This window comes from Cyanistes caeruleus, chromosome 7 (genome assembly GCF_971803275.1).
Source record: "Cyanistes caeruleus chromosome 7, bCyaCae1.hap1.1, whole genome shotgun sequence".
NCBI classification, from domain to species: domain Eukaryota; kingdom Metazoa; phylum Chordata; class Aves; order Passeriformes; family Paridae; genus Cyanistes; species Cyanistes caeruleus.
In genome coordinates this window covers 16,775,035-16,797,144 of record NC_141707.1, presented here as the reverse complement: position 1 = coordinate 16,797,144, position 22,110 = coordinate 16,775,035, and the positions used below count along the sequence as shown (strand labels likewise).

The following is a 22,110-nucleotide window of genomic DNA, read 5'->3' as shown; positions in this document are numbered from 1 at the left end:
TACTGAAGAATTGCTGTCGAAGTAAAACTAATTAATATCTGTCACTGCAAAGAGTTAACTACAGAAAACTTTCCTGCTTAACTACCAGCACTATTAAACCACCAGGACTTAGATCATCAAAAGAAAAAGTAGGAGAGAACACACTGTTTCTTTTGACATCAGCTTTTATCTTCTTGCTCTGGCAAGATTCTGAAGTCTTTTTTCACAAAATCTGACCAAAGAGAACCAAAGGCAGGTCTGGCTCCCCAATTAGCTCTGGCAATGTGGTGTCACGTCACATTCTCCAAGGGTTTCCCCTTAACTGAAATTTTGGATCACAAAATTACAAAAATGAGACAAGCTCTAAAGAAACTGAGATGTTAATAAGTTTCACTGAAGTGACCTTTGGTGGCTTTGCCACCTTGGGTCCAGAAGTGGTATCCAGGTCCTGAGATCAGACAAAGTGGTCTCAGGTCTCTTCCATGGTCCCTGGTGATACACATCTATTCCAACAGACACTTGTGACCTCACATCTATGTATTACTACGGCAAAAGAGATCTGAGAAACTGCAAGTAGCCTCAGCATAGCAGTTGTGGAAGTCCTATCCTTTATATCAGACAAACTAAACTGGAAAGAGCATTGGTGGATTATTGCAAGAGCTCCTGGAGGGGACAAGTAAGCTGTACTGTATTTGGTTGGGGAGGTTTTTTGGTAGGGTGGGTTAATAATAAACCTCTTCTTAACACATCCTCAATGTCATATATCCACACCTCAGGCTACAGTGCCAGTGCTCACCAACACAACTTGTGACCTGATGGCTTGCTGCAGTTTGGACTTGATGCTCCCTCACCTTCAATCTGGTTCCCTGAATCTTCTTCCAGTTCCAAATTAATTTGGGGAAATGGCTTCAGCTGGAGAGATCTAAGAAATGGGACATGCTCAGCCTTCCTATACATAATCTCTACATTTCATATCTCACTAGCAGAAGAAATCTCTTTAGGTGGGGACTAGCCAGGCCAACCTTCAGGTCTCCTACGTCATTCTCTGTTTGAGTAGTCCAGCTAACTGGGACAACAAATTATGCTTTGGCTTTGTAGATTTTAGCTGGCCACTGGAGAGGAGCTGAGCCACCTGCTGAAATTCTAGGTCTTGGAGATGAGTTGATATAGAAGCATGAATTAGCTAATTCATTCTATTGGGTGAACATTCCTTAGTTGTCCCAAGAAAAAGGAATATTTTCATTGCTGTTTGTAATAACGACAGCTCTACTGGTAGCAGTTACTATGGTAACTACTGGCAATTTATTTAAAAAAAGGGAGACTCATATTTTCACTGGTTACCTAATTTAGTTTTGTTTTCTTCACTTGAAATCTGATATTATATGTAAAACAGCTACCAAATACCATTTTCAGGGCCAGCCCTACTGAGACCCAGTGATCTACTAGGCCAGATCTTGACTGCTGATCTTGAACTTAAGTTTTAGTGACTTCAACAGAACTACTTGGAAAGGTAACCCTGCAGGATGAAATTTTAAAACCTCGCTTTTGTATCCCTACTTCAATTAGTTGTATTGAGAAAACACAACTAGCTCTTTGTCAGATAAAGGTCTGCATTTAGTTTCAGATACAAGCTCACCAACTTGAATTTGAAATTGGGAGTGAGGGTTTTTTATTACCCAGATTAGTTATCAGATTTTTCAGTAGTAAAACAAATTCATTCTTTGATGGGTTGATAGTTGCCAGTATGTTTAAGGTTGCAACTACCTGTACAAAACACAGAAAAGTTGGAAATCTCTGGTCTTTCCATCTCTCCTCATCTCTATTTTTCTTTATATAAAAGCAAAGCTGTTTAATGCTGGAAGCATGAGTGCCATTCCTTATTCTGGAAAAATAGCCCCAGCAGCTTATGCCTTTATAACCTGCCAAAAGAAAACACCAAACTTAAGTTCTAGTCCAAATTCTGCAGCTGGATCCAACTTCATGTAATAGAGGGAAATGTAGAGGCAGAACTAACTTTAATGACCAAGCAGCCTTTATGCATGTGAAACTATTTTACTGCTTTCACATGTTGGGAAGAAATATAATGATCATTCTGTGCTACATGTGTCTTTTATGCTATGAACTTCACCAAGACTATAAAATACATTTCTACTGAAAAATACAGCCTTTTGTAACACGATAACATTTGGGAACCATTAGCAGCATGAATGAAGTATTAGATACAGCCTGTGACATCAAGAACAAGGAAAGCCAAACAGTCCAAATCAAGACAAAGAAAATGCCAAGAGACAATGTAAATTAATAGTTAAAAAGAACAAACTGGCAAGCATCTTAAAGTGATATTATAAGGGAAAGGAAAGCTGGCCCAACTTCATGGAAATTAAGTGGTTGTTCTTGGAAATCAACTAGGATACATGGCATGGAAACATAAATTGATAAGAACTATTTGGCATTTGGATCCTATTTATAAATAACCTCCCATTTCTACTTTAATAAATCAGGCTGTTTTAGGAAGTGCTGACTTTGTACCTTTTGGCTTTATCAGCAGTACTTCAATAATGTTTAGGAAATAAACTTCACAGGAAAACCTCGGGTGTTCAATTAGTTTTAAATGTTTTAGTGTAGGAACTGAGATAATTAAATTAAAAGGATAATGGTGGCTTAATGCTTTGTGGCTCACATGAGATTTATACATTCCAATATTACCTCAAGCTGTACATATGGCATGAGAAAGGAAAAAAAGGGAAGGAAAAATAAAAAAGAAAAGGTTCCTTATTGGAGGAACAAGAGTGTAGTATTGAATCTGACTACAGTGGGCATTTTCTAGCTTCTCAGGTTTTGTTGGTTTTTCTTCTGTACCAGTGCTTAGTTTGGATGAAGTGACCAGGAAATACAACACATTTAAATACCATCTTTCCTGCTACCCAACCCTCTGAAACCATGAGCAATGTTAACTGAGCTGAACAGCATTGGAACACACTAAGACTTACTTTGCAAGATTCATTTCCTCCCTGTGTTAATTATGCTCAGAGGGAATACAGTGCAAACCACAACCCTGGAAAATCTTGCAAAAATATGTGTCCCTCTCTCAAACTGCAACTGGTAAAACCAAGGGGTTTAAATTTTGCTGTGCAAACTCTGGGATCTGGGGAAGAGTGTGGGCTGGGGGACGTGGAGATGGCAGGGGAGCAAGGGAGAGAGTGGGCTCATGCTGGGAGATTTAGAGCTTTGCAGCTTTTATTTAGCAGCCAAGGGTGGCTGTTTTCCCATCTCAGTCTCTGCCTACAATTCAGTCATGCATTTTTTTTAGTGAAGAAGGGCCCCTACTCTGAGTGCTCCCACTACACCCCAAAAACGTGCCTTTCAGATTTCTGGGGAAGTCTGGAAGGAGCTAGCTGAACTTCAACCAAACAGTGAAATATTTTTAATTTCACATAAGCATGCTTTTTAAAAGAACACAAGTTTCTCTTTTCAGAAGAGAAAACCGAAGGGAAGCTTATATCCCTGAAGACCTCATGGCAGGAGAGCAAACTTTACAAATTCCTAGTGTGCTCTATGATGAGCTGGCTTCCTTTTCCCTCTGAGGAGTGAGCATGGTGCTAGACCAGCTGGGTGTCTCCTGGAGACCTTGGACTGCCTGTGCTACTTTGAGAGCATACAAGGAAGCTGGCCTGATGTATTTGTGGCTGCTCAGCTCTTCCTCTCTCTGAGGGTCAGTCTGCCTCCAAACAGATTGCTGCAAGTAACTGAGACACTGGAGACAGAACATCCTTAGAACGTGAAATGTTTGAACTGTTGGTCCTTGGATGGGAAAGAAGAAAGGGGAAAAGAGGCCAGAAGAGACCCACTGGAATGAAGAACCTCCTCATAAACCCAGCTGACAGTCCTAGAAAGAGCCATTCAAATCCCCTCTAGCAGAAAATTCATAATATTCAAAATACAAAAACCTCTGACTTGCACTCCCTCTCTCCTAGAGCTTTATGACAGCCAGGGGGAACCCTGCTGATCCATTTGAAACAAGATAAATTGGATCTCATGCCAAATTGCTGGTACAGGTGTAGACTAAGAGTGCAGAAGAGAAGATGATCTTATCTTTGCATGTAATGTCACAACTTCCCTTTGACGACTCAGCATCTCCAAAGCCAGAGACAATTAAAAGAATATTGTACACAGGTATTGTGCAATATTTTTTTGCTCTTCATGGCAAACCTGACTCCTGTGTGCTCATCAGATTCTGTGGGAGAAACCCTGCCCTGGGTTCCTTCGAGGTCGTGAAGATAGCACCATGCAAACTCCAAGGACATGGCAGGGATTCATTCATGGCAAGGGAAAATGCCCCATGGACATTGCAAGAGGGCAACTCAGGAAATGTATTTGCCACAACAGTCCTGGGCAACTCAGTTCCCTTCCCAAGTTTCAGTTCCTTCATTTGTGAAATTCTCATACCGCTGCTTGCTCTTTCCCTTGAGGCTGTTTGGTCTTCAAGGCAGTGTTTGCCATGTACTGTGCATTTGCACAATGGCTGGCAAAGCAATAGTATTCAGAGCTGCTCTACCAGCAGTGAATGCATTAACTCCCTGATTCTCTTTGCCTCTTCTATTTGACTATTCAGTGGCACACGTGCAATGGACTCATTTAATTTCATGTGGAGGTGTATTCATGTTGACTCACTCAGAAATGTCTTTATCTGGTCATAATGGCAGCTCATTTTGCAGGTGAATGAATACACTTCAGAGCTGCATAATTTCCTTTTTTCACTGGACCAGTGCTATTCAAAGAGGGTTATACTTTAAATCTGAGAACAGCTATGTGAGCCATTTTAGCAGCCTTTTCACTTATCTATGGAGAGTACTTAAAGGAAAATACTTTTCTCTGACTGCTTCAAGTGAAGGTGTCGTCAAGTTTTTCAGGAATGGCAGGAAAAGGTTTTTAGAAAGACATGGACCAGCTGAAGAGAGCCCAAAGGAAAGAATCAAGAATGATCAGATGTCTAGAAACATGTGATTTACAGGGAAAGGTGACATAAATTTGGATTGCTTATTCTAAAAGGGATTTGGAGAGGATGTGATAACAGTCTTCTAATACACAGAAGTCTGGCTCACAATGAGAGGGATAACCTGTTTTTTCATGGTGGATATAATGAGAAGTAATAAACTTCTGAAAATTGCTGCATGGCAGACCTAGTAAGATACTGGGAAGAGCTCTCTCTGTGGGCATAAAGCACTGGAATAGAGCAGGGAGATTGCACAGTCCCCATTACAGGGGGTCAAGATGGCAGAAGTATAATACTTCCTTCCTTTCTTTAGGCTAAGGGACGCAATAATGACCTCTCTTCCAACCCTGTGATTCTTTGTGCTCCCAAATTCATCTTCATGTATAATGCAGAAATTCTGAATTAGAGATAATACAAAAAACAGTATAAAGAAAATCTTGCACTGAACAAAATCATCACTACTTGAAGTACAGGAAGTACTTTTGAAAGGTTTCCTTGTATTGCTTATTATAAATTTCATTTCAGGTATTCATTTAATTGGTTACACACCAGTGGTGGATACTGGATCCAGAAAGAAAAAATGTAATGGAGATCCTTGGATATTGTTATTTTATATTAGATGAGCTGTGCTCTAAACCTGCAGCAATCTTGGCAAAACCAGGTGATTTTACACAAACAGAGCCCAAATGGACCACATGGACTTCTGCCATTTGAGCAGCTGCCCATACCTGCCTGGAAGTCCAGGAGCACCAGCTAATCCTTCCCCCTAGCAACGGCCTTGAAAACCAATTTTGAGCTTTCAGAGATTGGCATTGATTTTTCCTTAATATCACAGGTTATTCACCGTGACTTCTGCAGTCCCATGCTGGATGCAAAATGCTTTTTTTTGCTGTATTATTTTACTTTTTTTTTCTCTTAAATAAACTGCTGAGAACATTGTCAATACTTAACTTACAACAGCAGGAATAATAGTGTAGTGTAGTCAAGTTCAGTTCCCGCAGGATAATACAAATGATAAAATGCAGAACTATGTATTATCTGATGCATAAATAATGCTGGTAAAGCTATTAATTTTTTCATGTTAAGCGGAGTAAAAAAATCAATAAAATTTTGTAAAGGTTTGATCTTTTCAAAACTTTATAATTTCAGAACAACATTTTTTGAGAAAAATGCTTGCCTGGATATTTGACAGAGTACAAATAGCACCGGCCCACGGGAGTCACATACCACACGGAGTTCATAATCTTTCCATGTGTCTCTGCAGCCAGTGGTGTGGTGCCTTGCTGAGAGTATCCCTAGCTGCTCCACACACAGCTGCTGAGGTCACCAGGCTGTAAGTAGCAGAACAAAAGTACATCCTCTATCATGAAACAAAATCAAAGAGCTGGGAGCTTGAGCAACAGGCACAGGGAAATCTAAAGTTCTGCAGACTCACCTAGTGGCTCCATCCTGAAGCCTGGGCTCTGCTGAGGAACTCAAAGGAAACCCACCTGCAGAGCCTCAGCCAGCAGTGAGTCACAGCCCCTCTGGTGTGAGGGAGCAAACAGCCACATCCAAGGAGCTCGACAGCCATCAGCTGGGGGCTGCTTGGCTCTCACATGACTCCCAGCTGTAAATCACAAACAGGAATAGAAACTCAGTGTACCTGAATGTACTCATTTTTTCCTAGTTGCCTGACCAAAATAGAAATTCAATAAATGAGCAGGAGGAAATTTGAAGAGAAGGGCCAAATTCAGCCTTAGCATAAGCAGTTGTAATTCTACTCCCTGTACGGGCAGGGGTCTCACCTTCCATCCTAAGATTTGGCCCATAGGTAGATAATGACCAAAGCATAATAATAACATACTCATGTGCAAGGAAATAAAATGCATGTAACTGTCTTCAAGCCCAATTTTTAATTTTTTCTTTATTTCCTCAGAAGATATCCATAAATATATAAGAAAGATATTCAGGAATACAACATTAGAAAAGACTCCAGAAAAGGAAGTCTGTATGCCTCCTATGCTATTACATGCAATTTTCTACATTTATCAAAAAGCTTCTGTCATGAGAGCCAAATTCTTGAGACAAACATGGAGAAAATTAAGCTTCTAGCAGTAGTGCACGGTGTGCCATTAATTAACAGGACCTAGTGCAGCCTGAGGAACAACTGCAGCTTGCAAAGTAAAGCTAATGATGGTACAAGGCTCACAAAACGGATGCACAGCAGAGCTATGTATATGCTGTCCCCAGACTTCTGAATTCTCACATTGTTCTGGTTTTGAAAGGTGTCATATGGCGGCACAGCAGGCTAATGATATAGCATGTTCTGAGGAATTAGTTTAAGGGGCTTTTTTTTCCCCAACCCAGTGAAAAATAATAGAAATAGTGAATTTTTGGAACTTAATGGGATCATACTGTTCTTTCTTCACATTGTCAACTTCACTTAATTTCCTCCTTCCTATTAATGTGTCTAATGCATATGTCAGGCGGAAGCCTGACACACTAGTGGCAAACAGACTGTTGTACGAAGGCGGCAAAGTGTTAAAACAATTGAGCAAGTGAGTACTAAAGTTTGCTGCTCTGGCCATATGGTACAGTGTTTAATTTCCCGTTGTGAAAGAACGTGGCTGTCATAGAAAAAGATGATGAATAAATTTACTTGGGGCAACTTATTATAATGAAGAATGACTTCTCAGAGGAAGCAAACAGAGGAATTTAGAGTCTGATGAGAAGCATATGGGAAGCATTAAGATATAAGCAAGGGTAGCAAGGCTGTGTGCTTTAAAAATGAAAGACATTTAAGCGATGTTTGTTGCTGGTGTCGACATATGGAAGTGAGAAATGGGTTTTGATTTGGAAGACAGGAAGAAGGTTAATAGCAGTAAAGGTGGTTGTGAAGTGATTGATACTTCGAATAACTAAGGCAGAAAGGGAGACAGCACTTCATGCAAGTCAGGCAACATACTCAGGAGAGCAATGTAATCCAGAAAATAAAGGACATTAAATGACTGGGCAGATCACTTGCCTGCAAGAAGAACTGGTAGGCCAAACCAGCAGTGATCAAATAATAGCCCATGGACAGCAAGGGAAACTGAGACAGGCAAAAGCATCTAGGCTGGCTGTGAAAGGGTGCAGTTGAAGAGATCAGCTGTTTCTCAGGATCAGTATGGTGCAGAAGCCCCGTACAACAAATGATGTTAGGTGATTGGGTGGGAAGGAAACAGCAAGAGTGATGTATGAGAAACACACATCAGTGTTGCTGCTGTCTGTGAGTGTGAATTTTCCCAACATCTGTGCAAGACAAGTGGGGGTGAGTGAATGAGATTGCATGGCTCCTCCCTTGCAGCAACTCCTGCTTTATGTGTGCTCAATGAGGCTGGAGATGCTCTGATACCAGAGGTCTCACAGAGAGGAGCCCTGTACAAGCTGTTTTATGTGCAAGAGCTTTTCTTGTTTTGCTCTGGCATGTGTCCCCCACCAACACTCACCCAACTGCCCAGGGGGAAGTATGCAGAACTGCAGAGGAGCTGGAGGCATAATTTTTCTCCTCCAGTAGATTTCTATTAAAGCCAGCTTCCCAGAGGTGAAAGGTGAGCTCATGAGCTGCTATATGATTTAGCATTTAATACCAGCTTATTCTGCCTGTTTCTGTTACTTTCTCTCAGTTGTAACTCTAGCACACAGAATTCACTCTTACTTGTTAAATGCTGACGTTGCATTGAAATAGGAAATGATATATAATTTGAATGCATAGCAAACCAACTGCACACTCTAGGTACTTTTCATTTCTCAAGCAGAGCAGTGGGCTAACCTGATCCTTATGCTTGCAAGGTTAAAGAACTTACAATTAAAGACAATTGACGTGAAGTTACAAGAAAATGCAACAAGAAGTTTTACTTTTCAAGGCAATGATCTGCTTTTTACTAATTTGGCTTCAACAATTCATTTAATATCATACAATATAGAAAGATATGGGTTTAAGTGGGGAAATTAGTCAGCTTAAAAATTTTAAGAGAACTTGTGACAGCTTCTTAAAGTGAATGAGGCAATTTGCCCTCTGTGTAGAAGATATTTCTGGTAGAAGGTTTTTTAGGGTCAGCCTTCAACAGCTGCTACTGAAATCAATCTCATTTTGTGTCTTCTGTGTTTTGATGACCTTGGAATGAAGAGCCAGTGTATGCAGAAGTGATTAACAGATGCACAAAGTCAGAAGGCATTGTCAGTAAAAAGAAAAGACTATCACTACCTTAAGTGGTAAGAACTCAAAAATCAGAAATGAAATAAAGATATGCAATGTGAAGTCATGCACTTAAGAACCAGTAACTGAACCCCTACTGCAAGCTTTGGCTCATTAGCTGGAAATTACTATGAAGGAGAAAAGCTTGGGTATATTGTATATGGTCACTACTGTATATGATCACCACCAACAATGTAATATGGCTCCTAATATGCAATAATGCAAGAAACAAGAAATTCTGGGTAAAAGGTTTCCAGAGAAAATAAGGAAGCATTGATGTCAGCAAACAAGTACTGAGACTTCACTTGGAATATTGGCAAAACCTATTCAAGGCAGAGTTTCAGAAACAGGTCTGGAGAAGATTATGGAGCAGGTTGTTGTGTACTGAAGTTGTTACAGGCTTGTTGTTACATTCCTCATGGGCAATAACTGTTTACATTGAAGAATAAGGTCAGCACCAGAAAAGATAGGTATAAATCAGTGAAGAATAGACTTCAAATGAAAATCAGCTTTCCAGAATAACAGAATTCCTAGCTAATGTGGATTCCTTTCAAGTGGGGTCTGACCTGATTATGAATTTGTGCATAGGGTTGTTAGCAAATAGTTAATTACATATTTATTTCATATTCATACACTGTGGACATGAATAAATGTTGTAATGAAAAATATATTGGCTGTGGCATTGTATTCACAGGAGCACTGTATCACAAAGACCTGCTTCATACTAGCCTGGCATTCCTGAGACCATAAACTAAATATCTGGTTCTTGCTCCCAGCCTCCAAGGAGTGAGGAGCTCTGACCATTGCAGGCAGCACTGTGGTGAGTCTCTGTTTGCCTGGCATCACAAGAGGAAGAAGATAAAAATTAACGAATCTGGAGTGGAGCAGACTGACACCAGCAGCAGGGAGAGTTCCAGAATAAAGGAATGAGAAAGATGATGAAGAATTACCTGAATTCACTAAGCTCTGGCCCCATAGGGCTGAGCAAAAGAAAATCTCACTCTGCCTTCTGAACTAGAGGAGAGCAGCAGAGTTGTGCATTGAGTCTGGAAGACACTAGAGATCAGAGAGGTACACAAGTGGATGTGCTACAGTCAGCCCCTTCCCCTTACTTCTTTAGGCAGAGCCAGGAGAGTATAAGGTGAATACAAGTTTTAGTTAAGATGGACTGAATTAATGAATTACAATTCACTGTTTCAACAGCACTGGTGTCATAGAGTTGGGCTTTAAAGGCTTGCTTTCCTGGCAAAATCCTTAGTCCTTCAAAGAAAAGATTTCTGTGGATGAAAGGGCAATTCAAAACCCCCTCCTCTCAACTATCAAGTCATCTCAGCCTGGAATTTAATTAAATATTTAATGAGCATAGCAGACAAAGATTAAATATTATGTTTAATTTTCCAGTCATACTTTTACTTATTAGACCTTTAAAAGATCAATTTGGTTTAAAAAGATAATATTCCTTTAATATTCTCATAGAGGCCACAGAACTTAATTAATGAGAAAAAAAAAATCTCTCTTTAAAGAGCTGGAGACAGGTAGTTACAGAGGAAATAAAAAAAAAAAAATCACAAAACATGCTGTCTCATGAGTGCCCTGAGGTACTAGGAAACTCACTCTGAACCATGTCTGCCTGTTGGCCAGATGGGGATGAATCGGACAGCTCCAGTAAGATGTCTGAGTTATCAATGGGTATTTCTTTCCTACTATTCACAAAGAAATTCCTGGAAGAAGGGAGAATGCTTTTCTTGCAGCAAGAAGTTGAATATCCAAGAACAAGGGAGATGTAACATGAGGTGAAGAAAAGGGGCTAAATCACCTGTTGTTAAGAGCTGGCATAACTCTGGCAAGTAAAGCCAAATTAACTCAGTGGAGCGATGAACTATTATGATAGTTAAGGATCTGGCTGAGTATCTTAGAAAGGGATGAAGGACAGGGAGAGTGATATGCTGTACAGTCAGAGGGCAACAACATCTCTTATAAAAGAGAAGCAGGGAATAAAGTGAGAGGAGGTTTGGAAGAAAATAAAACAGCCCTGCTCCTTGAGCACTCACTCATGTCAGTGCAATTATGTCCATCCCATATGCTATTATGCTAGCCAAGGACTCAGTCTAGGGAAAGGGCATTCATCCAGGGCAGCCAAGGTTTTGACTGATAGTCTTCAGCTCCCAGAAATGTAGCTAGAAAAGCAGGCATGTTTTTAATATGAGTCATCCCTGAATAAAGCATAGCTGAAGTTCACAGAAGGTTCACAAAATCAAACTGGTTATGCAAACCCAAAAAGTAGTTCACAAATTCACAAGCACAAAGGAACTGCAGTTTGTTCCTTTCTGCTGAGGGAACCTGAGAAGACCTACTTTAGTGTTCCTGTGGGTGGAACAGGTTCTCACTCCACCTGCTTTGAGAAGGCCCCAGCAAAGCATATGGATGATGCTATCAGAGCAACTCGTCTACCTGGAGATGGGGACACAAAAATAATCAAGGGATCAGGGAATCTCTTGTATAAGGAGAGGCTGAGAGAGCTAGGATCATTCAGCCTGAAGAAAGGAAAGCTCAGAGGGGTCTTCTAAGTCTTTATAAATATCTGATGATGGAAGTAAAGAAGATGGCAACAGGGATTTCTTAGTGGTACCCAGTGGCTGTACAAAACACAGTGGGCACAAATTAAATACAGGAAATTAAATTTAAACAAAGAAACATCTTTTTCACTAGGAGTGTAATAGGACAGTCCTGAGCAGTTTGTTTGGGAAGAGGGGGTGGACTACATGATCTCCAGAGATGCCTGCCAACCTCAGCCACTCTGCAATGCTGTGAAATACCACTCATTGAAATCCTGCTTAGCTACTGCTCGGTTTGGAGTAGTCTTCAAAGTCTTAGAGTAGTGCTGAGTTCCAGTGAAATTAATTAGTAAGCACTCCTTTGAATAGATCACAGGTCATTCTTCCACCTCTTAAGTGTCCTTTTTTGCCCTGTCACCGCAGGCCTCCTGATAATTATGTAACAAGTACACTTGAGGATGAAGTGATTATAGACTGGGAGCTGCAATCGTACTCTGAACAAATCACATTTTCACCTATGTATGTGCTGTAGACCTGTGACCTGGTTGCAGGGCTGTCATATGCACTGAGCAAGAACAAAACCTCAGTCAGTAGCTCTCCAGCCAGGCAGGCAGGCTGTTTTTCACAAAACAACAAACACACCTGCTTTAATGTCTACTCGAGGGATGTAATTATCCGAATAAAAGGAGGCCATGTGTACTGGTGCACAGTTGTGTACTTATTGTTCAAGCAGGAAAGCCAGAAAAGCACATTATGTATACATACAAGTGGCTGCCTTATAGATTAATAGCACCTGGAGTCTGCAGTCTGGAGTGTCTAGATAAATGTGCACAATTACTTTGTAAAACTGAAAGGGATTCCCTTTATCCACATTGAAATTTGCCTTCAAGAATACTAAGGCTAGAGATACCTAGTTTAATACCTGTGAGGGTGAATAGTAATAGGACATAAATTCTACTCTTTATCTTTATAGAATCATTCTCTCAGACTTGAAAAAGCCAAGAATCACTGGAAAAAAATCCAATCTATTTTCTAGCACAAAGAGACAGATTTTTTCTTTTGAAGTATGCAGTTTGCTGGGTGGTGAGTGGTCAAGAATTCCTTGCACTTTACAGGAGACATCAAGCATAGTTTTACTTTGTATTCAATTTCTACAGCTACTGAAATTCAGTAATTTCTCATTCTTTCCCCAGACCTATTCCATTCCTGACTGTTAGAGCTGTTCTGCACTTATTCTCCACCAGTCAGATCCAATACAAAAGAAGGAGGCTCAGATCATCTCCTGTCCAGAGAACAGTAAATACCTAATTCAGTGCCAACACAGCACAGGCATCTCTGGAGTCTGGAGCCATTCATACTCATGGGGAACAAGGCTAAATGAAAAAGACTGTTGGAACATTAACCCCTCAACATGAAGAAAAGTGACAGCTGTACTTTTAAAAGAGGGATGCCCACCAGCAGTAAAGAAAGGGTAAAGAGAAGCATGATTCCCAGCATCTTGTCCAGACTTGCATAAGGAGACAGTGGAATTATATGGTTAACAGCGGAAGACTGTGGGGCAGCTTGGAAGAGTGCATTTGGGGGAAGCCTCAAGAAAAAGGAATGTAACCTCACTGCTCTGCAAAATCCTGGGAAAAAATAATATTGCAGTATCAATTATAAGTCACAGGAAATTATCATGGTATTGGTTAAGCACATGTGAGGTCACAGTTGAGACGCTGTATGCCTTTCTGGGCACCTTATAAAAGAAGGATATTATGGAAAAGTACCAGAGGGCAACAGATATGACTCAGACACAGCAGTATTTAGAAAGGTTAGGTAAACTGAATCTGCATTCTTTAAAAGAAAAAGAAAAAAAAGACGATTATAGGACTTATTAAAGTACTGCAGGCAACTTCTGAGAGAAGAAGAAAAAGCTATTTGAGCTAGGGTGCATGAATGTCATCAACAAAGAACAGACAAACTAAAAAAACTGATGAGGCACTTCAAGGAATAAATTAGCTGGGAGAGAAATGTAGAGCTGCTACATAAAAAGTTGAAACAATGTGAGGGCAAAGGAATTATTTAGAGAGGGGGAAAAGTATGGTCTGGCAGGATAAGATAACCTTGGGCAGTTCTTTTTAAATAAGGAATAAAATATTAATCCAGCTGGATTTCTGTAAGTATTATACTGGAGGTAAAGCATGCTTGCCTGCATAATGCATGACTGTAGGAGTCAATGACATGAGTAGTATTAAATGCTACACGATAATCAGTTGACCAAAAGATGTATTTCTCTCTGGATCATGAAAATGGAATTATAGCATCAGCACAAAAAATGTGAGAGGGATGGGAAATGCCAAAGATTTCCTGTTTTCTCAGTTCTCTATAAATTAGATGGTCTCGCAGGACTAGAAGGGATAACAGTTCTCCAAAAGCCATGAATATTACAGCCTGCAGGAGGAAATCCCCTGGATATCAGAGCATGTCAGGAGGTCTGAAACATTGATTTTTTTGGGATTGCCTGTTCTCATGCTGTGCTTCCAGGAACACCCCTGTGGTAGCACAGTTTTTTTCAGGAGTCACGTTCCTCTCATCTTCCTGTGGATGGAGGCACTAAGGAATAAGTTCTCATAGGACGCATTGGAAGGAAAATTCTTCCCAGCTTGATGCTTTCTCTTTTTTTCTTTTGTTTCCTTTTCTAACCGCATCTCAGTAGTACCATATGTGAAAGGCTGTGTGGGGTTACAGCCAAAGATAATGACCAAATTAAGGTTCTCCCAGTTAGGTACTCTCCATACCCGCATGCATGAAGGGCCAGCTCCAAGGTGGAGTTGAGGAAGGTTCAGTGCTGCTGTGGAGCGGAGATGGTACCTGAATCAGGCACCTTTAGTTCCACTCACAGTCATTTGTTTTTGCTGACATCTCTAGAAGAAGGGCAGGAAAAGAGGTGGCCTCTGTCATGCAATGCGGGGAGTTCTCTGTTGGCCCCTGGAGAAATCAGGGCTGGCTAGGGGAAGTGCAGGGCGAGCAGGGACTGCTTTATTTGGAGCCTGGCCACCAGCTGAGCAGGGACCAGTATCATGCCTCACCCTGCCTGGCAGGCAAAGGAGCTGCCTCACCTCGTCTCTCAAGTCACCGCAGATCTCTCATGTGGCTCTCAGCAAATCTTGAGAAGAAGAATTGTCCACCCCTCTCTGAGACCCCATCTTCTGACAGCAGCTGTTAGAGAGGTTCCCTTGTTTATCTAAGGTTCAGGGAGAGACACTGAGCTACAGACAGGCTTTTGTAATGCAAGATGTACACAGTGAAGGACTCCAGTAGATTCATGAAATAGCAATGATTTTATGGCACTGGAAGCAAAGGGAGCAGAAATATGCTCTCTAACAGCAGAGGTGGAGTGGGTGATAATCAATCTGGGAACTGCTGAACTTCTCCTGTTGCTCCCTTATGTCTTCTATACCTGGACACGTGCAAATACTCTGTGTTTTTCCAACCTCTAATAATGATGGTATGAAATCCCCTGTACCCAGGAAAGGCCAAAGATGGTGGAAACATTACAGAAAGGGCAAAGTAAGGAGGAATAGTTATTTACACCATTGTGGATGAAGAGCCTCAGGAGAGCAATCTCAGTGGCTCAGTTTCTCACACTGAAACAAGAAGGAGCCAACAAGAGGCAGGAGCTGCTGAGCTGCTTGGGCGGTGTTCATTATTTATGCAGATCTTGGAAATTGTTACCTCTTTAGGAAAAACATAACTAAATAAAATTGCTGGAAGGCAAACATATTTCAGTTTAAACAACATTAATTTAAAATACGAATAACAGTCTTGGTAGATTAATCAATCCAAATGTTGGGGTTGTTTGGGGAATTTTTTCTCCTCTGCAGCTGTATCTTGCTAAGTAACACATTTCTATTTCAAGACTGTTAATGCTGTAGCAGCTGCAACACTCTCTGGGAATTTTTAAAAATCATATTGAAATTAAAGGCTGAGACATAAAAACAAATCCTTCACAGCTATCCTAGTTGATGGTATTATAACAGTAACAGGCATTTTCAATACATCATATTCTTGGCACATGCTACTTTTAGTCAGTGCAAGTCATAACACTGCATGTGTCTTAATGTATTTTTCTCCTGCCACCTGAATATAATTATCAAATATTAAGAAACTGAGCTTCACGGCCTCCCTTCAAGAATGTGCTTTATCTCTTCCCTCCCCTGTTTGGTTTTTTTTTTTTTTTAAATAAAGACATGGAATAACTTGCTCACCCAGTAGTTAGCTACAGCTGTTTTTGTCTATTTTTTTAAGAAGTTTGGGTTTCAAAAAAACGTGCACCTAATTGCATAGAAACAAGAGATGTGATTGCAAGCATAAATTAAGTATTTGCATGTAGAAGATGAAATAGCCAATTGTGTTGAGCAACTGGATTGTAGGGGCTAAGAGAGTGTGACTCTGAGCTTACAACATTTCTCTCATGTACAATTTTGGGGAGAACAAAAAGAAATCCAGATTTTGAGTGACCTTCACATGTCACAGAATTATAGAATCATCATGGAAAGGTTTGGGTTAAAGGAACCTTAAAGACTATCTAGTGCCAACTCCCAGCCATGGACAGGAATGCCACCCACTAAATCAGATTACTCAGCCTGATCCCACCCACCCAACCTAAATGAGGTCCCACCTAACCTGGCCTTAAACACTGCCAGGAATGGGGTAGCCACAGCTTCTTTGGGCAACCTGTTCCAGTGCCTCACTATACTCTGAGTAAAGACTTTCTTCATAATATCTAATCTAAATCTCTCCTATTTTAGTTTAAAACTCTTCCCCCTTGTGCTGTCACTATGTGCCCATGTAAAAATTCATATGTACCCAGGAAGCATGAGTAGGGCTAGGAATGGAGCACATGACACTGCCCCGTGTCTTTTGTATCAGGGAAATAAACCATCTTCTTATAGAGGTCCTATTCAACTGCAGAGATGTAGGAGTGGTTGCTGTCAGCAGTTGTTTGAGATGAAGAGCTATGAATCCAAACTTTCAGATCATATCAGTGCTGTTCAGAGTATAGAGGTGAAAGAATGAGCAAACCCCTTCTCCACTACAAAAGCATTGCCTCCTATTTTCAGGCCACTTATTTTCTAGGGTATCAAAAGCCTCGACAGGCTCCAAATAATTTGTAAAACCCAAAGCACTTCCCTCCTTAATGTCCATTCAGGGCTGAATTTGTAAACCCACCTTCTACTTCAGTACATGCAAATGAAGTACAGATCTCTCTCCTTACTAATAAAGTCCAGACACTTTAAAATGCAAGCTCATTGCCTGAACAATAGAAGCCCCAAAACTACAATAGACCACAGGAGGACTTCAAGAGAAGTCAGAATTACTCCATCAACCTAGAAAAATCGGTGCTGTCAGGTAAAAAGGTGCTGTGACCCCAGGAAGGGCTCTACAGACTACAAAAAAGCAGAAAAATAGCAGTTAGTCTTTCACCACTCTCTTCAGGGATCTTCCCTTTGAGCTGGGAAAGAATGTCATTTCTCTCTCTAAATCTCACAAAGAGCACAATCACCGGAGCAATGCACCAGATCAGGCACCTGCAGGGGTTTCACAGTGCTCCTCCATCATCCATGGGATGTGTTGTTTTAGTCTGTGTGAGCTACATCCTGCCAGTCCAGTCCAATAGGGAGAACATCAGGCCTTAACCAGGGCAAATGGTTGTGGGATCCATGGCAAGCAGCAGAGTGACACCAGTGCAAGGCCTGCCTTTATCTTACTGTATGGTGCCAGAATCATCCTGGCATGATCAGGATGGATGCCTTCCTCCCCCAGCCTGTTGGTGGGGGAACAGAGAGGAAGAGGTTACAGGAAAGCTCATTGCTCACTACAAGAAGGCAGAAGCTACAAGTGAGTGACGTTTGTGGAAGACAAGATGGCTCATGTACTCACACAGAAGTGAAGGGCAAGGGGAATTTAGGTGAATAAAAGATGCAGGTATCTCCCTCTCCATCAGGCGGAATCTGGTGTACACATCTGAGGCTTGGGGGAGAGATGTAGATAACCATCTCAAGGCCTTGTGCTTTTCTGTTAGGATTTGGACAGGTATTTATACTCTTGTGCAAAGCAGACAAGCTGTTCATTGGCCTGATCCCGTAAAGGGCTGAGTCACTTCCAGGGTTCAGTACCCCTCATCATGGGGGGACTGCCACAGACAGTTTCAAAGGTCTTTTTCATTTTTTATTGTCTTTGTGTTTCTTTTTTTCTTCTTTTGGCAGAACAAATTTTGGTTATTTCCCAATGAATCATTTCCAGCTTTTTGTCTTCTAAGGCTGATGACAAAGGAGAGAGTGTGCTGACAAAAACCAGCTCTATCAAAGCATGATAAAGTTCTTGCTGTCTGCCTTTATCACAGATCTAAGCAGTGTCAAGAACCCAAGATTTAAACAAGCTGCAGACCTAAAAATAGATGGAACAAATGCACTTGTTGTTTTGACTTTTAAGAGTTATTACAGATGAAATCTGCTTTCTATTTAATATATGCAGCGAAAAGGGAGGGGGGCTTCAAGGAGACTTGGATGCATTCAACTGTTGCCTTGCAAGCATAATGCAGCTAAGACATGAACCCTGAGCCTGTGAAGGCACATTTATCTGCAACCCACCTCTGACCCAGAAGAGTCCCTGTTCCTGTGGCTGGACCCAAATCCAGGCACAATTCCTGCATCTGCACAGTTTCACAGATTTCAGTGCTTGGGCAGACACTGCTGCAGGATTCAAACCTTTGTGGATGCCGAAGTCCAGACAAAAGCATTCTCTGAGGACTCTCTTCTGTCTTTGGAGTAAGGGTTCATAACCATGTCTGGGAGTGCTCAGCAGGACAAGGATTCTGCCTGGTCTCCAAGCTACACCACACAACTGGTGAAATTCCCCAGAGAGATAAAGAACCACCAGAGTGCCTGGACTGGGACCTACTGATCCTCTGGTGGAGAGCTTGGGCTTGGGCTTCACAGCCCACACTCTGACATCCTGTCTGTTCTGCACTAAAAGCAAGATTGTTTTCAGGGCATTCAGCAGGTCATTCAAAACTGGTTTCAGCTTTCTGGTTCACACTCTTTATACCATCCAGTCCTTCCATTTCCTATCACTTTCTGTACTGTATACCTCTGGACACTATTCCTGTACTTAAGCATCCATCTTATGCATTCATTCTCAGCCAATCCCTTTCAGACACTGACTTGGAAGCACCAATACACAGCAAAAAATGAGGCCTAGAGCACTCACCAGCTGCTGGAGCACCTGGGCTGTCTATGAGCTTGTAGAAGCAGGTTTGTGGGGAAGTAGACACAATCAGTCCTCAACAGACACTGGAGAAATTACCTAAAGAAACACCAAGTCCTTCCTGACTCTGACATTTCCCAGGCTGAGATAACAGCATCACTAATAGCATTGTATCACAGTTTCTACTTCACACTATGCCCAGCTGCTCTGGGTAGTTCATTATGATCATTACTGCTGAAGGCCAAAAGTAGAGATGGTTTGAGAAATGACTGGTCATTTTCATGGCATATATACCTACGATGGTTTTTTAACACAATGGTTTATATGCTTACAAGGTCCTTAATCCAGTAATTTTTGGAAAGTTATATAGCAAGGAAGAAGTACTCTCAAGTTCCCTGTTTTCCTAAACATCTGCTACCGGACAGTGTCAGGAACATAGCAAGAGGGATCTTTGATCTAACCCAGTAATGCCATTTCAGTTCTAAAGGACTGAAAACTCCCGTGGTTTCCTTATTCACTCTTGACCCTGGTGCATATCCTCAAGTGCTCCCTGGTCTCTGCTGCCCAGATAATGACCTCATTTTTTTTCTTATTACTGAAGGGCTACTCTTTCTTTGATTAATCATTCCCCATATTAATATCAAACAGCCTTTAGCTTTCTCAAATGGATTACTGTTTCTGTCAAATTATTCCCTCCCATTCCTCTCAGATAAAGGAAATGGATAAATTATGACCATCAGTCCAATGGGAATGAAATAGATGCATTTTAAATATAGCTCTGGAAAAAAAAAGGAAAAAAAGAAGAAATCCTACAAGTCAGTTAGCATTTGATATTAACTTGAAATGACTTGTGAAATAGATCAAGAGTCTTAAAGGCTGAGACCTATATTTTGAGCTTCTACAAAGTTGGCTGAGAAAATGATGAACATTTTGTTGTTGTTGTTCACTTAGCGCAGCTTCAAAAATGGAGCTGAATTTTCTTGAACAACATGGAAGAATGTGCTAGAGATTTTAAAACTTTTTATTTATTTTCAAGGTGGAGGGAAGATACATTTATTTTTTTAATGCAATTAAATTATATTTTACAAAGAACTAGCCAGTGCAGGACAACTAAAATATGAGCTCTTTGTAATTATTAAGTTCTTTTTACTCTAAAGATCTCTAACCAGTTTAACCATCCAGAATCACTTGTTATATGCAAGACAGCCAGATGTTGTTACCATGCATCACTATCAGATGGGCTCTGGACAGTCTGGGCTCAGTTTTTCAGTCATCTTGACTACTTGAGTGGGTCAGGCAGCAGTGTCATTAGCCCTGTCTAGGTAAGAGTTGCTCAGAAATAGTCCAAGGCAGTGACAGAATGAGGCAGGAGCCCCATTTCCTGCTCTATCACTCTAACACTTCATTTTCTCCAGTAAAACTGCAGACATTTCTTTTGCTACAATAGCATCTCACATGAGCTCAGGCGATGGAGTTGCTGAAGAGGTGTTTTTTTTTCCTCTGACAAGTTGTCTAGCAAGTTTAATAAATAGAATTTGAAAGGTTTTTAATATTCTCCCCTACAGCTGTGTGAATGGCACTAAGCAATGTGTTATCTGCCAGATTTGCAAGAATACGAGCTAATTTCTGAACTTCTGAAATAACATCTGATTTCTCTCCCCGATCAAGAGACAACTGTCTCCAGCAAATTTCAGCTGAATTCTTTGGAAGTTTTCAGAAAAAAAAACCAAAAAACAAACAAACCCAAAAACCAGTCCAAACAAACTTGGGGGTGGGAGAGAATGGGGCCTTGGTTTTCAAAGGACACTGCCTCAGCAAACCAAGTTTCCTATGGAGTCAGAATTTATGCTGGGGACTGCCCAGCTAGAAACCAGCTTGGCAGAAAAGGAACCTGGGGCTCCTGTTGGACACCAGGCTGACAATGAGCTAGCAGTGCCCTTGCAGCAAAGAAGGTTAACAAAGAAGTGCAGTAACCAGAGCTGCAATAGGTACTGCCAGCAGATCATGCAAGGTCATCCATCCCCTCTAGGGAGCACCAGGTGAGGCCACACCTGGAGGCGTGCATCCCGTTCTGGGCTCCCCAGTCCAGGAGAGACATGGACATAGTGGAAGAGTCCAGCCAGTGGCCACAAAGTTGACTAAAGAGTTGGAGACTCAAACCTGTGAGGAAAGGCTGAGAGAGCGGGGACTATTCAGCCTGGAGAAGGGGGATCTTACCAATATTTTTAAGTACCTGAAGGAAAGGTGTACAAAGAGGTTGGAGCCAGGCTCTTTTCAAGTGGCACCCAGTGACAGGTCACAAAATAAAACACAGGAGGCTTCCTCAGAACATAAGGAGACAATTTTTTACTGTGAAGGTGGCTGAGCACTGGCATAAGTTGCCCAGGGAGTTTATGGAATCTCCATCCTTAGACATACTGATGAGCTGTCTGGACACATCCTGATTGGCACCTGGCTCTAGACAGCCCTGTTTGAGAGGGGGTTTGGGCCAGATGATCTCCAGAGGTCCCTTTCAACCTTAATAATTGTGATTCTCTGATTTTCAGGAAGCACTGGCTGTCAGCAGTGGCAACAGAAAGTTTAGGACTGCTTTCAGTCACCCCAGGTGACAGGTCAGGAGCAGCCTGTGAGCTTTAGGTACAGCCTTTCCTTTCTATCTTTCTAGCTCTTCAACCAAGAACTTGCAGTGCCAGACTTGGAGGTTAAAGGGTTTTTTCTGTGTTATATAAGGATATGCTGACTCACACAAAGACAAGATAAAATATCTATAAAATCAATTCCAGTTGGTCAGAACAAATTTCCATGATTGTCCCTTCTTCAATGTCCATGCTATAAATCTGTGATTGTCCTATATGGAGGAACGTTTAAGAGAAATATCTCTGGTTTGGGCATGGAGCAGAAAGCCAGCAGCCCTGAGAGATCCCAACCCTATTTCTAATGGTGAACATCCATGCAACCCAGTTGTGGACTCTGCTTTCAGGGAGATATTGCTTACCCACACCCCTGTATGAGCATTATCTGCTTTGCCTGTCGAGGCTTGAATCTGATCTCTGGAAAATTGATGGGACATTTGCCACTTGCTTTGACAGAACTACAAACAGATCCAAATTCAT

General features: G+C 41.3%; 1 long non-coding RNA gene across 1 annotated transcript; it reads left to right on the top strand.

Annotated features, from left to right (window-relative positions):
* Positions 1–526: 526 nt before the first annotated feature.
* On the top strand, positions 527–6,288 carry LOC111932419 (uncharacterized). The gene is made up of 3 exons (XR_002866133.2): positions 527–655; positions 1,393–1,489; positions 6,237–6,288. It is a non-coding gene; the product is annotated as an uncharacterized LOC111932419 (long non-coding RNA).
* The last annotated feature ends 15,822 nt before the right edge of the window (positions 6,289–22,110 follow it).